Source organism: Anomaloglossus baeobatrachus, chromosome 4, assembly GCF_048569485.1.
Source record: "Anomaloglossus baeobatrachus isolate aAnoBae1 chromosome 4, aAnoBae1.hap1, whole genome shotgun sequence".
Classification (NCBI taxonomy): Eukaryota; Metazoa; Chordata; class Amphibia; order Anura; family Aromobatidae; genus Anomaloglossus; species Anomaloglossus baeobatrachus.
In genome coordinates this window covers 320,736,043-320,748,704 of record NC_134356.1, presented here as the reverse complement: position 1 = coordinate 320,748,704, position 12,662 = coordinate 320,736,043, and the positions used below count along the sequence as shown (strand labels likewise).

Below are 12,662 nucleotides of genomic sequence, written 5' to 3'. Positions count from 1 at the left end.
TCCACACAGCGGATTTTTTTTGGCTGCATCTTAGCTGCGTTTTTGAAGATGCAGCCTGTCAATTCTTTGTGTTTTTTCTGCAATTGAGCCCATCTAGTCAATAGATTTGACTTAAACGAATAGGGGAAAACACTGTAAAAACGCTGCAAAAACTAAGTAAAAACGCATTGCGTTTTTGGTGCAACTCAAGATGCACTGAAAAAGATGCCACGTGTGAACAAAGCCTTAACCTTTTTAACCACTATACAGTGTGGAATCCAAGTACAATTCCTTACTTCCCATATTAATACATCCATCATGCCATTCTATATACATCCCCTTAGTAGAGCATGTCAATACAAAAATAACCAAGATTTCCTTAAATAACCAAAATCTATTACCTCACTCCTACAGAAGACTGACAGCTGTTACCCAGACATTTGCATGAGGATCAGCTACTGACTTCTCACCAGAGGTATTCTGCAGACAACATGCAAGTCACCCATCAGCTGTTTATCTTCTAAAAGGAGAATGACTTCACAAATTCAGTGGTGATTTGCAAAATTCAAGTGTATATTCACCTTCAGTGAACCTCGACCATTACATCAGGTTAGTGCAGAATTGGAAATTCCCGAATACATAATCATTATCATACCTATTCCTTTTTACAGGTAAGAAACAGCAGCCATGGATCCGTAGTAGACGGAACAGTATAAACGTCTACATGCACAGGCGCACTCTGTAATACAGCTAAACAGTGCAATACAGACATGAGGGAATTCAACATTGAAAACGTGCCTAAGGCCGGGGCCACACAGGGCACTAGTGCGATCCTCGCATGACACTCAGCTCACGCTGGCAGCACAGCAGAGCCAAGAGTCCCTGCGACTGAGGTCTGACTGTGCGAGTGGACCTCAGTTGCGGGTAGCGGGCCGGCTCTGCGGAGGGGTGGGCCAGTGCTGCGAAGGGGAGGGAGGGATTTATCTCCCTCTCTCCTCCGTAGCCGGCTATTGCGATTCCGAGTGCAGTGCGATTTTTCCTCTCGCCCCATACACTTGAATGGGTGCGAGAGAGTCTCGCATTACAGTCGCAGCATGTTGCGTTTGTTTTCTCGGTCCGATTGGGGCCAAGAAAATAAATCGCTCATGTGCGCTGACACAGGCTAATATTGGTCTGAGTGGAATGCGATGTTTTATCGCACTCCACTCGCACCGATTTTCTCGTCGTGTGTCTTGGGCCTAAGGGTGCACCTACACTGGACCATCACTATGAATGGGAATTCCTAGGAAAGCATATCTCCAGATAATCTGGAGGGTAAACAAGTTGAATTTCACCGACTATTGCTTTGTAGGATGAAATCCTTTAGAAGAACTTTCAGCACAGAGTGACTGTTCAAACCAAGCACAGGCGCTCAGTGCTTTATGGCCCTTAATGACAGCCATTTTTAACCCTAATGACCAGGCCCAATTTTGTAAATCTGACCAGTGTCACTTTATGATGTAATAACTGTGGAACGCTTCAACGGATCCCGGTGATTCCAACATTGTTCTTGTGTGATCTATTGTACTTTGTTAGTGATCAATTCAGAAAGATATGTTTTGCATTTACTATTTATAATGTCAGATAAGTTTTTCAAAGTTTCAATTTTTATATCTTCAACCCAGTCAAAATAATGGTTAGATGACATTTCCCATATATGTCTACTTTATATCTGCACTTTACAACTAGCATTTAATTATGATGTTAAAAGGATTAAAAATTAACCAACAATTTTAGTTTTTTCTAGAAATTTACAAAGCCTTCTTTAGAGACCTAGAAATATATAAATGGCCTGTGAGGGGCCTATATATTGGAAACTCCCCAAAACTGATACCATTTTTAAAACTGCACCCCTCAAATACTTCAAAACTGCTGGCAGGAAAAACTTAACCCTTGAGGTGCTAAACAGAAATTAATGCAATGTAAGATGGAAAAAGAAAAAAAAAAAAAGCATTTTTTCTAAAATGTTGCTTTAACCTTAATTTTTTTCACTTTTACAAGCGATAGAACAAGAAAGCGGACCCCACAATATATTACCCACTTCTGAACACAATACCCTATACATAGTCAAAGTTTTATTTGGACAAACATGGCTCTGATCGGAAAAATCAATATTTACATATTGGAACACAAAATGGGCTGAAAGATTGCAGGTACCATGTCACATTGGTACCTCAGAAACCCCCACAAGTGACCCTATTCTGGAAACTAGACCCATGAAGGGATTTATGGAGCATGTTGAACACATTGAATCCATAAGTGCCTCACAAATTTAAAAAATGAGAAGAAACCTACTTTTTTTCCCGCTACGTTTTTTCAGCCCCATATTTGTAATTTCCAGAATGGATAAAAGAAGAAAATAGACTCTATAATTTGTTATGCAATTTCTCACAAACACGATAACACCCTACAGTTAGGTCCAGAAATATTTGGACAGTGACACAAGTTGTTATTTTAGCTGTTTACAAAAACATGTTCAGAAATACAATTATATATATAATATGGGCTGAAAGTGCACACTCCCAGCTGCAATATGAGAGTTTCCACATCCAAATCTGAGAAAGCGTTTAGGAATCATAGCTCTAATGCATAGCCTCCTCTTTTTCAAGGGACCAAAAGTAATTGGACAAGGGACTCTAAGGGCTGCAATTAACTCTGAAGGCGTCTCCCTCGTTAACCTGTAATCAATGAAGTAGTTAAAAGGTCTGGGGTTGATTACAGGTGTGTGGTTTTGCATTTGGAAGCTGTTGCTGTGACCAGACAACATGCGGTCTAAGGAACTCTCAATTGAGGTGAAGCAGAACATCCTGAGGCTGAAAAAAAAGAAAATCCATCAGAGATAGACATGCTTGGAGTAGCAAAATCAACAGTCGGGTACATTCTGAGAAAAAAGGAATTGACTGGTGAGCTTGGGAACTCAAAAAGGCCTGGGCGTCCACGGATGACAACAGTGGTGGATGATCGCCGCATACTTTCTTTGGTGAAGAAGAACCCGTTCACAACATCAACTGAAGTCCAGAACACTCTCCGTGAAGTAGGTGTATCTGTCTCTAAGTCAACAGTAAAGAGAAGACTCCATGAAAGTAAATACAAAGGGTTCACATCTAGATGCAAACCATTCATCAATTCCAAAAATAGACAGGCCAGAGTTAAATTTGCTGAAAAACACCTCATGAAGCCAGCTCAGTTCTGGAAAAGTATTCTATGGACAGATGAGACAAAGATCAACCTGTACCAGAATGATGGGAAGAAAAAAGTTTGGAGAAGAAAGGGAACGGCACATGATCCAAGGCACACCACATCCTCTGTAAAACATGGTGGAGGCAACGTGATGGCATGGGCATGCATGGCTTTCAATGGCACTGGGTCACTTGTGTTTATTTATGACATAACAGCAGACAAGAGTAGCCGGATGAATTCTGAAGTGTACCGGGATATACTTTCAGCCCAGATTCAGCCAAATGCCGCAAAGTTGATCGGACGGCGCTTCATAGTACAGATGGACAATGACCCCAAGCATACAGCCAAAGCTACCCAGGAGTTCATGAGTGCAAAAAAGTGGAACATTCTGCAATGGCCAAGTCAATCACCAGATCTTAACCCAATTGAGCATGCATTTCACTTGCTCAAATCCAGACTTAAGACGGAAAGACCCACAAACATGCAAGACCTGAAGGCTGTGGCTGTAAAGGCCTGGCAAAGCATTAAGAAGGAGGAAACCCAGCGTTTGGTGATGTCCATGGGTTCCAGGCAGTGATTGCCTCCAAAAGGATTCGCAACAAAATATTGAAAATAAAAATATTTTGTTTGGGTTTGGTTTATTTGTCAAATTACTTTTGACCTCCTAAAATGTGGAGCGTTTGTAAAGAAATGTGTACAATTCCTACAATTTCTATCAGATATTTTTGTTCAAACCTTCAAATTAAACGTTACAATCTGCACTTGAATTCTGTTGTAGAGGTTTCATTTCAAATCCAATGTGGTGGCATGCAGAGCCCAACTCGCGAAAATTGTGTCACTGTCCAAATATTTCTGGACCTAACTGTATATGTGATCAAAAATTAGGAAATAGCCATTTGATTTTTGGAGGGTAAACCTATCTGGAATAAACACTGCCATGTTGCATTTAAAGAGCATTTGAAAGCCAAAACTGCCAAAAGTGACCCCATTTTGGAAATTCGACATCAAGGAATTCATCTAGTGGTACTGAGCCTTTTTACCTACAGGTGATTCCCTAAAATTTGTAATTTTTTGTTTTCACCTCCAAATATATATTTTTTTTCCACTTCTACTGTTTTAGCATTACACAAGGGGCAATTAAAAAATTGAACCAATAAACTTATTTCAAACACAGTGATACCCCATATGTAGTTAGTAACTAATCTTTGGGCACATGGCTAAAAGCAGAAAGCAACGCACTAATTTTTGGACACCACAATGCAATTTGCAGAGCTTTTAGGCTATGTGCCCACAGGGACATTGTCCTGCGGATATATCCGCAAGAAATTCCGCAGGTGCTCCCAGAAATCCGCAACAGAACTTTCTGTTTCAATGCTGCGGATATACAGCGGAATGTCATGCGGATATGGTGCGGGCATTCTGCATTGAGGATACAGTACCATGGCTTCGGCACTGCATCCTCAATGCAGAACAAGTGCTGCAGTGATCGGGGGAGTTCCTACTTGCCTCCATCACGCAGCACCTCGCTTTCCGGCGGCCGGGTCACTGTCAGGCAGCGTCTGGTTCACTGTGCTGGAGGTGGGCGGGCCTGAACTAGCTCCGGCTGTCACATGACCGGAGCTCGTGCAGGCCCCGCCCACCTTTTCCTTCCTGTACCTGGCTGGATCCACCGCGCTGCTGCCGCTACACCGGACGGAGAAGTGACTCGGGTCTCTATCAAGGCAGGTAAGTATATGGGACCCTGCGGAGAAATCCGCAAAAATAATTGACATGCTGTAGATTTTTCCGCACGAAAATCCGCACGATTTCCGCTGCGGAAAAATCCGCAGCGTGGGAACAGCATTTCCCAAATGCCATAGAAATGGCTGGGGAGTAGCTGTGCTGCAGATTTCTGGAAAATACGCGGCTTTTCCACGAGAAATCCGCGGCAAAATCTGCGCATTTTCCGCAGCGTGGGCACATAGCCTTAAGGTGCTAAAAAAGGCAGAACCCACAAGTGACCCCATTTACCAAACTAAATCCTATAAGGAATTTATCTATGGGTATGGTGACCATTTTTAGCCCAAACCACATAACAGAAAATATAAAAAATAGTGTTCTCAGCTAAAATGTTGTTACTTTACCCTTAGCTTTAATTCACACAAAGGAGAAAATGGACAAGACAATTTATTATTACCAAACGTGGCAGTACCCCATATGTGGTTGTATACAACTGTTTGAGTGCACAGCAGGGATCAGATGGGAAGGGGCACGACTGTTTAGAACTCAGATTTCGCTTGAAGTGATGGTGGCCTCCATTAGCAAAGAACTTGAGGTGCCAGATCAGCAGACATTTCACGTGACCTCATATTGGAAACTACACTATGTAAGGAATTCATGTAAGGGTGTAGTGCTTATTTTTAACCCAAAGTTGCCTCATGGAACTTTTAAATTAAACATTTTAGTGGTAAAAAAAAAAAAATATTAGCTGAACAAGGGCTAATAGGTGAAACTGGACCTCACAATTTATTGTGCAAATTGTCCCGAACACAGTGACACCCTATATGTCATCAATTACTACTATTTAGGCCTCTGTGTGGGGCTGAGCACAGATTTTGCTAGAATAGTCTGCAGGTGACATTTTCAGAGTGCCTAAGGTGCCATGAAAGCAGAAACTTCAAAGTGACCCCACTGTAGAAATTGCACCTCAATGACTTCATCGTCGCCTGCAGTGACTATTTTGTAACATCCATTCCATGCCTTTTTTTTCCTGTAGAAATGCAAATATGCCAGTTTAGTACTTTTACATTGTACCCAGCTTGTGCTTCTGGAGGTATGCGCCCCATAAGATGAGTGTGCTCTCCCAATTACAGTAATGCCACACATGGCACAGTGGGGCTCAGGAGGGTTGGGCATATGGAAGCACAGTTTTTATTGTATTTTATTTAAGGGGGGTTGGGGCCATGTTGCTTTTCCAGAACCTGTGCCCTACCAGTAACATGGGAGCCCACCAGGGTCGGACTGGGACTAAAATTCAGCCCTGGCATTTGGGGGTACACAGGCCAACTTTTCGCGTGGTGAATGTGTAATATCTTTCTGCACTTGTATATGCGAGTACTGTATGGCACTATGACATTATCACTGTCACACTGTATGGCACTATGTGATTACTGTATCCCACTATGTGATTACTGTATCCCACTATGTGATTACTGTATCCCACTATGTGATTACTGTATCCCACTATGTGATTACTGTATCCCACTATGTGATTACTGTATCCCACTATGTGATTACTGTATCCCACTATGTGATTACTGTATCCCACTATGTGATTACTGTATCCCACTATGTGATTACTGTATCCCACTATGTGATTACTGTATCCCACTATGTGATTACTGTATCCCACTATGTGATTACTGTATCCCACTATGTGATTACTGTATCCCACTATGTGATTACTGTATCCCACTATGATTACTATATCCCACTATGTGATTACTATATCCCACTATGATTACTATATCCCACTATGCGATATGTTTGCAGTGTGTAAAGGTCCAGTCACACTAAGCAACTTACCAGCGATCCCAACAACGATAGGGATCGCTGGTAAGTTGCTAGGAGGTTGCTGGTGAGATGTCACACTAAGCGACGCTCCAGCGATCCCACCAGCAACCTGACCTGGCAGGGATCGCTGGAGCGTGGCTACACGAGTTGCTGGTGAGCTCACCAGCAACCAGTGACCAGCCCCCAGCGCCGCATGGAAGATGCTGCGCTTGGTAACTAAGGTAAATATCGGGTAACCAACCCGATATTTACCTTTGTTACCAGTGCACGGAGCTACACGTGCAGAGAGCAGGGAGCAGCGCACACTGAGCGCTGGCTCCCTGCTCTCCTAGTTACAGCACACATCGGGTTAATTACCCGATGTGTGCTGCAGCTACATGTGCACAGAGCAGGGAGCAGCGCACACTGCTTAGCGCTGGCTCCTTGCTCTCCTAGTTACAGCACACATCGGGTTAATTACCCGATGTGTGCTGCAGCTAAATGTGCACAGAGCAGGAGCCGGCACTGACAGTGAGAGGGGAGGAGGCTGGTAACAAAGGTAAATATCGGGTAACCAAGGACAGGGCTTCTTGGTTACCCGATGTTTACATTGGTTACCAGCCTCCGCAGAAGCCGGCTCCTGCTGCCTGCACATTTAGTTGTTGCTGTCTCGCTGTCACACACAGCGATCTGCGCTTCACAGCGGGACAGCAACAACTAAAAAATGGCCCAGGACATTCAGCAACAACCAACGACCTCACAGCAGGGGCCAGGTTGTTGCTGGATGTCACATACAGCAACATCGCTAGCAACGTCACAAAAGTTGTTCGTTAGCAGCGATGTTGCTAGCGATGTTGCTTAGTGTGACGGGGCCTTTGGATACCTTGATGTATTTTCTGCTCTTTGCTTCCCTGATTTGTGGATTGTTCCACCACATACCTGTGTCCTAATCACTCTACAAGCGCTGCAGTCACTACAGGGGATTGTACCTGTGCAGACAGGTCCAAGACTAATATCCCTAATATCACACTAATTAGTCCGATTAATGACTCCGCGCCCTTCCACACACTCACACAGTACCCCTATTACACCTACACACACACACAATGCACCCCTACACACACACACACTGCACCCCATTACCCCTACACACACACACCAAATACAATGCACCCCTCATTACCCCTCCCCCCACACAATACAATGCACCCCCCCATCACCCACTACACACACCCAATACAATGCACCCCCCATTACACACACACACACACATTACACTACCCCATCACTACACACTCCTGCCTCCCCCCTCCCTTGGAATACAGTACTCCCCCTCTGCCTGTCAGAAAGCTGTGTTCCTTCACAAATGTTCCCAGTTATGTGTCCTCAGCCCCCCCCCCCACTCATCCCCATTAATTAAACCTTCCATCTTCAATGGGGCGTGTCCTGGACATGGAGGAGTGAAGACGCTCAGAGCCGGAGCTCCTGGGCCCAAAGCTTTACACACTCTTCCCCACCGGCCGCGCGCAGATACAATGCCCCCAAAGAAACGGCCACCTGCAGTACATGTTCCGGCATCAGACAGAGGATCCTCCGGAGGTCTGACAAGATTCCTCTCCTCCCCAGCAACGGCACCCCTCAGCGCCGGCAGAAGCAAGATGGCGCCGGCTGGAACAGGGAGCGTGGTGGAGGGGAAGCCCCCGCAGGCAGCGTAGCTGCAGCGCCAGCTAAGTGAAGGGGAGAGGGGGGAGGAGGAGGCTGGAGGCACTGCCGCTCATGGAGGGAGCCCAGCCACGTCCAAATCAGCGGGGCCCGCACAGAGAAAAGATGGAGAGCAGACCCCGGGAGGTACCTTTACAAGGGAGCCGCAGGCCACTTCCAGGCCCCCTGGCGCCCCCAGCCTGAAGGATGGCGACTCTGGGAACCTGGGTGCCCCCTTGGCCTCCCCCCCTGACATGCTGGATATCCAGGCCCTGAGGGAGCTTATCGTCGCCCTCCCCAGCAAAAAAGATCTGGATGAGGTGGCTTCTAGAATAGAACAGGCCCAGCTGTTAGCACTGTCCTCGGTGAGGGAGGAGATGGGGGTTCTGGAGGACAGGATTACAGCCTCTGAGCAGGCCCAGGGATCAATGGAGGGCAGACTGGAGCGCTTGGAGAAAGACTGGGAAGCTTCCAACATATGTATTAGAGACATGTCCCTGCTTCTGGATGACCAAGAAAACAGAAGCCGGAGAAATAATGTCCGACTGAAAGGAATTCCGGAGGACTGGTCGCCTGAACTCCTGCGCTCCAATGCTCTGGCCATCTTTAATATTGTCACAGGCAGACCCCAAGACGCAACCTACCTCTTTGATAGGATCCACAGGTTGGCCCGCCCTAACACCAGGGCATCCTCCAACACCAGAGACGTCCTATGCCGTCTCCATTATTATGGAGATAAGGAGCGGATCCTTCAAGGGGCTTGGTCACATGGCCCAATAGAGATGGACGGTGCACTCGTGTCATTGTTCCCAGACGTCTCCAGTCGTACCCTATATATGAGGAGGCTACTTCACCCGCTATTACTCCGAATCAAAGAAGCGGGCGCCACCTACCGCTGGGGACACCCCTTCCATCTTGTAGCCCGCAAAGGAACTGCTGTCTATCCGTTGAGGAGACCCTCAGATCTACCGGGACTGTTCATTTTCCTGGGGATTGACGAGGTGTCGGTTTCGGATTGGCTCGCCTGGGACCCCCCGACCCCTGTGAGGCGGAGGGTGAGGGGTGGGGGGGCGGTCCTTCCTCTTCGTTGGATGAACGGGGCTGATACAGCTTGATTATTGTGCCCCTTGTTATTTCTTCAGCATTGAATGTTGACATGTGCATAATGTTTACCTTACAGGTGCTCTGGGATTTAAAGTTTAAGGTCGTTTCTTTTCTCTCCTAAGTAATATTTGCTGTGTCGCGCGCGGCCGGCGGGGGGGGGATCTTTTCCTGGTCCCGGCTGGAGTGCCGGGATGTAAAGTCCGGCTTCTTTACAGCTGGGCCCGGACCCTGGCCCCTCCGTGATTCCGTACTCTTACCCGCTTTCCTTTCTTCCCTGTGGACCCTCGGCTGGTTTCTAGGTCTGCGAGCTTTGCGCGAGCTTCTATACCCTGTGTGCTTTCTCTCCCTTTCTTTTTTCTCTCCTACTACCTTCTCTCAGCTGTACCTCTACTTGTAACTGCCCCGACTCCTAGTTAGTTCCAGTTTCCCCCTCTCGTAGGGCGGACATTCTCTCTCCTTCTATTCCCTTTCTTAATCCCTGAGTACTCTCCCTTTTTCTAAAGCCACTCTTCTTTCCCCCCCTAGCCCTCCTCTTTTTTTTTTCTCTCCTCTTTTTCCCTTCCCAGTCCTTCCTCCGGGGAGCTAAGGTTGGCCAGTGATGGAGACGTGTTCTGAGTTGCGTATTGGCTCACTGAATGTGAGGGGATTGCATGATCCCGGGAAGCGCTCAATTCTCCTGAACCTCCTATGGAGGAGCCGCATACAGGTTGCCTTTTTGCAGGAGACACATTACAGCCTGGAGAAACCATATAAGCTTTCGGACAAAAGGTACCCGGTTGTGTTTCACTCCCCCTCTCCCGACCCCAGATCCAGGGGAACCAGTATACTAATAGCGGGTTCTCTACAATGGGAGACAGTGGAGTCAAAGACAGAGGGGGAGGGGAGACTTCTATTGGTGAAGGGGCGTATAGCCTCCCAAGTATACACATTTGCGGCCATATACTTGCCAAACACAGGTCAGTGCACAACGTTTTTACGCTTCCTGGACTTAATAGACGACTTTGCCGAAGGCACTTTAGTGATAGGAGGGGACTTTAATTTCACCTTAGACCCTAATATCGACAACTCCGGGGGGGCTTCTTGTTTACCACAAAGGACTACACAGCGTATCAAACGGGGACTTTCAGCTGATAGATACCTGGAGGCTTCTCCATCCTGCAGACAAAGACTATTCATTCTACTCGCCCGTTCATGATAGTTACTCTCGACTAGATCACTTCGTCCGTCATAGGGACCTCCACGCCCTGCGAGCAGCGACAATTGATAGCATCTATTTCTCGGACCATGCGTTGATTACGATCTCGCTTGCCCTGGCCCATCCCACCGACAGGCAGTGCCAATGGAGTTTGAACAACTCACTGCTAAATGACCCGACAGTCATGGATGAGATCCAATCGGCTTTGTCGGAATACTTTGGGCAAAATACAGCTGGGGAGGTTTCGCCCAATGTGGTCTGGGAGGCCCACAAATGCGTTGCGCGGGGGCTTTTTATCAAGCATGGCTCGCGCCTGAAAAAAGAACGGGCGGCACAGGTGGACGCTCTTCTTTCCGAAATTCATCAAATAGAGGCCCTCCATAAGAGATCTTGTGACCCAGCGTCCAGATCTCGTCTGACTCAAAAAAGGGAAGAGCTGCGCACCCTATTGACTCATAAGGCAAAGGGCGCCTTGGTTAAATGCAGGAGACATTTTTATGAGTTCGGAAATAAGAGCGGCAGAACCCTGGCCAGAGCGCTACGCTTACAAAGGACGCGGGGGTATGTCCAACGGGTCCAGAACCCGGGTGGGAGGATGGAGACTCTGCCCAGGGATATCGCTACGGCCTTTGGTAACTTCTACGCCTCCCTTTATTCTATTGGAGATAAAACCAACCCAGCCCAAGCAGACTTACGCCTGCGGATCAGGAAATACATTAGTGATTCAGGAATGCAAGGGCTCCGAGCGGAGGATGCAGAGGGCTTGGAGAGACCTATCACAGAACCAGAATTACTCGAGGCTATCAAAAACTCCCCAACGGGAAAGGCCCCGGGCCCTGACGGCTTCCCCCTAGCCTATTACAAAAAGTTGGGATCAATGCTAAATACTCCCTTCAGGCTTTCAATAATGTTGCAGTAAGTGGCTCGCCCCCCATCCCTAGAGACACTTTGTCGGCTAACATAGTTGTCATCCCTAAAGAGGGCAAGGACCCTTCTCAGTGCGCGAGCTACCGTCCCATCTCCCTGTTGAACACTGACTTAAAGCTTTTTGCGAAGATCCTGGCGGATAGGCTTTCCCCTCTGGTGGGAGGCCTCATTCATCCTGACCAGGTTGGGTTTCTGGGAGGGAGAGAGGCCAGGGACAATACGACCAAAGCGATAAACCTGATTCATAAAGCCCGCATGGAGAAGATGCCGTTGATGCTTCTTTCCACAGACGCCGAAAAGGCCTTCGATCGTGTTAATGGGGTTTTCATGACGGAGGCCTTGAGGGCGACTGGGCTAGGCGGGTCTATGTTGAACTGGATTGGCTCTCTCTACAGTGGCCCCACTGCAGCGGTCAGGGTGAATGGCTTACTCTCCGACAGGTTCCCGATAACTAACGGGACCAGGCAGGGATGTCCCCTGTCTCCCTTGATATTTGTTTTGACCCTGGAGCCTCTACTGTGTCATATTAGAAGAAATCGCGATATCACAGGTCCTCGCACTAAGGTTCACGAATTCAAAATTGCAGCCTACGCAGATGACCTCCTATTCTTCCTCACGAATCCCTTGGTCTCCCTGCCCAACCTGCTTCGGGAATTTGAGATTTATTCCTGCCTATCCAATTTCAAAATAAACATGACCAAGTCTGAAGCCCTGAATGTGAACCTGCCTACGGGCACGGTTGCCTCACTTCAATCATCCTTTAGCTTTAAATGGGCATCCAGATCTCTCGGTTACTTGGGGGTTCGGCTGGCGGCGGATACAAACTCGCTTTTTAAACTGAACTTTCTTCCCCTCCTTGGGACTATCAGAGAGGATTGTACGAGATGGGCGAAAGGCTGGTTCACTTTGTTCGGTAGATGTGATATCTTTAAAATGAATATCCTCCCTCGCATCCTTTACCTTCTCCAGGCTCTTCCAATGCGGATTCCCAGCTCCTTTTTTAAGG

General features: G+C 47.2%; 1 protein-coding gene across 2 annotated transcripts in view; it reads right to left on the bottom strand.

The window, feature by feature from the left end:
* IFRD1 (interferon related developmental regulator 1) overlaps positions 1-12,662 on the bottom strand; it is a 75,201-nt gene that overhangs the window by 49,922 nt on the left and 12,617 nt on the right. Inside the window, exon 1 of one of the 2 annotated variants that reach the window (XM_075342503.1) lies at positions 381-460. The exons of the other annotated variant lie outside the window; for it this stretch is intronic. The gene's annotated coding sequence lies outside the window, so the exon portion shown is untranslated. Of the gene's footprint in view, positions 1-380; positions 461-12,662 lie in introns of those variants that run through there. 2 annotated transcript variants of the gene reach the window in all.